Source organism: Pygoscelis adeliae, unplaced genomic scaffold (genome assembly GCF_000699105.1).
Source record: "Pygoscelis adeliae isolate BGI_AS28 unplaced genomic scaffold, ASM69910v1 Scaffold23, whole genome shotgun sequence".
Lineage (NCBI taxonomy): Eukaryota > Metazoa > Chordata > Aves > Sphenisciformes > Spheniscidae > Pygoscelis > Pygoscelis adeliae.
The window spans coordinates 917,036-921,993 of NW_008824540.1; positions in this window are offsets into that span (position 1 = coordinate 917,036).

A 4,958-nucleotide genomic window follows, 5' to 3' on the forward strand; every position below is an offset into this window, starting at 1 on the left:
CCCAGGGAAGTGGTTGAGTCACCATCCCTGGAAGTATTTAAAAGATGGGTAGATGAGGCGCTTAGGGACATGGTTTAGTGGGCATGGTGGTTGACGGTTGGACTTGATGATCTTAGGGGTCTCTTCCAACCTTAATGATTCTATGATTCTGTGAATATCTCTATCTTATGCCTCACTGGTATTTATTACCAAAAAATTGTCTAAAGGAAGGTACAGAAACAAGTAAGAGACTAGAATATTTAGTTTTATTCATTCTTCCTCTTCCCCAGGTGACAGAGTCTGGAACAAATGCTTAAATGAACAATGAATATCTCCAATGTAGAGATTAACATAAGAACTTCAATATTATATTAATCAGGCTAGTTAAAATTTATGCTATAATGTATTGTTTATAGTCTTTCTGTTTGAATTTATTAAGTACTACACCAAAAAAAATACTCTCTTGAGAAACTGCAAGAGCAGAAATATGTTTCTGCCATATCACTTTTTTTAGCATTTAATATTTTTTAAGAAATGTGCCCACAGGCATAGATCTATCAACAGAAAGTATCCACTCTGGCACCAGCTGGAATTGAGTCTCAGTAAATATAACGTAACATCACATAGACAACCCAATGCTTGCTAATTGTTGTCAAACTGCCAGCCTGAGTAAGAGCGAAGTGAACTTCATTCTGCAACATGTGTTGTACTGGGACTCTGAAGAACTGTTGAATGAGATGACTTAAGGGGGAAAATACTTTATGTACAGTTTGTTTGCATTTGTCAGATTCATTTTATTATAATAAATTAATTTCCTAATTCAACTGTCTACTATGATCTAAGGTCTGAAAATCAAGACCTTTCTGTTATTTCCCAGGGATAGTTTTTAAAAGTCATGTCAAAACTCTACATGTTATCAGTATATTTTCCGTATTTCCTGTATAAATAAATGCTTTATTAATAATTGACATATTAAGCCAGATTTTATTTCTTCAGTATACAAATATAAACAACCATCTCATGATAATAAATAATTCAAACTGAGCAGACACTTACAGATGAAGCACATTTAAAATCAAATTTATCAAGCAACAACTGAAGAGTTTAATCTAGGAATCTCATCTGTTTTGCAAGCTCCATAATCCTTTGATCAAGGATTATAATTATTAAAAAAAAAAAATTAATTACACTGACATTTTCAGAAGAAATGTTACAGGCAGAAGCAGCACAGAAGAAGCACAGAAGACATTTTTTTTCTTCCAAGAGGATTTTTTTTTTTAAATGAATCGTCTGTCTAAAATGTACACACTGTATTTAGTAATATAAATGAAATATTTTGAAAACAGACAAACCCAAAGATGAGTTATGTTTTTATCCTGAAATTACAGACTCTATGCTGGGATCAGTTACAGTAAATGTTACTTACAGGTAGAGTAACTCAGAGATTTTTAATACTCTGATAGCCATTTCCCTTTTAGTTCCTGTCACAGAGTTTTAACAAGATAATTATGTTTTTTTCCACTCCTTCCTTAAAGCTGAATAATATCTTTAGGGAGAAGAAATTGCGGTCAAATCTTCATTCCCTCCCAGAAAGCACTATACCATCACAATATTGTAATAAAACAGAGTTTTCTGATGAAGACACTGTTGATTTGGTGCTGCGGAGCAGAAATCACAGAACAGAGAACCACAGCATTAAGATGTTCATAATTTTTCAAGTTATTTATATTAAACATCAATGATGATCTCTCAAAGTGGGTGCACAGTTTCAAATAAAGCTCTTAACCTTCCCAATATTAATAATTCATGTAAAACTGGTCCATTTCCTTCCCCCTCCCTACCTTGTGAGCAATTAAAAGACTGTGCTGAAAAGGAAGACAAAGAGTAGAAATTACAAAAGTGGTATTTGCTCTGATCTTGCAGTGAGCACAGATCACTTCCTTTTACAGGAATAAATGACTAGGAAAAAGTAAGATTCCTCCCTACACATCAATGACTGCATGAGGGTCTGTGGGGCATAGGAGCTGCAAGTCCCAAACAGATACTACACAGTGGAGTGAAGTCCTGAACTGAGTTGATTGATGAACTTCAAACATAACATAGCCACCTGGGAGGTACCTAAAGGAAGGTAACTGATTGTTCTGTATCTAGATTACATCTTTTACGTGTCACTGCAGCACTCATGTCCTTTTGTACGCTGCTCACCATGAGCAACCAGAGAATTTAAGCCTGCCCCTCACTTGCTGCATCTACCTCCCTTTGGCTGCACATGAGCATAAGGAAAGCAAGCAAGTAGCTGCGTGCCGTATTAAATCAACATAGGCTCAGTAGTCTACTTGCAAGGTCATGAATGATGAGTCACTGTTTTAAGCATAACACTGTGATTAAACAGGAAAGTAATCTTGATTTTTTTTTGGTCGTATTTATTGCACCCCTTGGTTTCTATGCATCAACATTCAATGTCTCCATTCTGTTGCCCTTGTCCCCTGTCCCCCCATTTTACTCAGCAGTCCTTCTACTTCTTGTTCCATTCCCTCAGTTTCTTACCCAGAAAAAATTTTTGGTTTTACACAATACAGTGTGACCTGAACTTCCTATTATCAAATTGTTTTCCTCCTTACGCCTGTTTTTGATCTGTCTCTTTGGTGCACATTTCACTTGATGCTACATCTTGCCTATACAGCTGACTAAACTGTATACTTTTGCAATCAATCCAAAGCTGTGCAACAGATTACATTCCTAAATTGAATAATGTCTATAATGATTTTTATTCAAAATCTATTAAATAAAACAGGCTAGAGAAAGAACACAGTCAACAACACCAAGGTGCAATTCCTCTTAGAAGTTTTCTAATTTAGCCATTAAGTTTGAAGAAACAGAAACAGTTGCTGCTTCATTTTACGGCTGCAATGTACCTGTGACATTGCTTAGTAATCTTCTGCCCATTAGAAGCCTCTTCACCTAAACAGCCTGGAAGTCTGAAGTTTTAGGAGCAATAGGAACCCTTCGAGAAGGCAGGAGGAACCTTCCCCTAAGGTAGGGCAGGTAGCAGAAAGAAATCAGGGAAACACAAAACAAGTGTCATAGTAAGGGTGAGATCTGAAGGGTTTCAGCTCTGTTAACGTGCAGCTAGTTACATCAGCCTTGTGAAGTCCTTGTAGTGAAATGAAAATAAGTCATTGTGCCATAGTTCAAAACCATCAACCTCTCCGCTCCTTTATCTATAAACTCTGCTTCTTTATGTATTAGGCTTTATAACTAAGTCTGATTAATTAGTAGATATCCCATGTAGCTTATCAGAAACAGTAGATTTTAGTTTATCTACAAAACATATTTTAGTTTATCTACAACTCAAGTGCAACAGAAAACTGCCACTGAACTTTCATAAGATGACATGCTGTCACCCCTTAATATAACCACAACAGAACCGATGTATTTTTGAATCACTGAAACATTTCTTTCCTACCCATCCCTGAACTCCACCTGAATAAGATCAGGCCAGAACAAAACATAGACCAGGAAACAAAGTCTTTCTCACACAAGTAAGAAACAAATTTACCAATGGCAATGCTCCAAGACAGGAAGAAAATGATCATGTAAAAGTAACTCGTCTCACACTTAACTAAGGATTAGAGCTCCCACTTTGTGACTTGCCATTCTTGTGTTGAATTTGGGAACTGCCTGCAGCTGGGTACTAATGAGCAATTACACTCTGACAGCATAATACTTTTCCCATCCTTCACACTAATTCATTCTGGTCCAGTATACAGCTATGCAAAATTATCTCACATTTATGAACTAGTTACCTATCATTTTATTCTTGGATCAATATAACTGAGTAACTAGGAGTGGGCAGTTTCCCGAGAGTTTCTGAGACTGTTAGATCCAGGTGACATAATCTGCACATGTTCTCTCAGATACAATAAAGGAAGGTTATTACAGGACCAACCTGTGTAAACACAGTGAAGTATTCATGGCACCAGGCCTGCTGGCGTCAGATGGGATTCATTTTTCTCAAAGCAGGAAGAAGGTGTTTGCTTACAAGCTAGTGGGGCTCATTGACCGAACTTTAAACTAGACTTGAAGGGGGAGGGGGATAATATCAGGCTTGCCTGTGACAAGCTGTGGGATGACACATCAAGGTTAGAGGGATGGGGTGCTAGTGAGGGCCCTCAGTCTGTTGCTCTGAGATGTGCTGGGTACACTGGAGCACACTTGAGGTCTTACAGAGATGAGCCAGGGGCTCCTGGGGTAATAGGAGCCAACAGGGAAACACTGGCAAAATACCTCAAAGGAATTAAGGTGTGCTCCTCTAAGAAGGTGGCATGCCCAACAGTCCAGCTGAAGTGCCTCTACACCAATGCATGCAGCAGGGGCAACAAACAGGATGAGTTGGAAGCCACCATGCTGCTAGAAAGCTATGACATAGCTGCTATTACTGAGACTTGGTGAGATGAATCCCATGACTGGACTGTGGCTATCGATGGCTACAGGCTGTTCAGAAGGGACAGGCAAAGAAGGAGGGGCGGCAGGGTTGCCCTCTACATCAAGAAATGGATAGATTGTGAAGAGCTGTCTCTGAAGAATAGCCATGAGCAGGTTGAAAGCTTATGGGTAAGAATTAAGGGGTTACTTGCTGTACATTGTAAGGGCTTTAAACTAGAGATGCCGAGGGAGGGGAACCTCAATCCATCCCACTCCTACCAGTGTGACGCCAGGGCCAGCAATAGATGCCTGCTGGGGGACTTCAACTACCCTGACATCTGCTGGAAAAGTAGCACGGCGATCTATAGGCAATTCAGGAGACTCCTGGAGTGCACTGAGGATAACTTCTTAAGCCAGGTAATAGACGGCTCTAGCAGAGGGGATGCGATACTGGATCTGATGGTCACCAATGCAAGTGAGCTAATTGGTGACGTCAAGATTGGAGGCAGTCTGGGCTGCAGTGATCATGCACTGGTGGAGTTCACAGTCCTGAG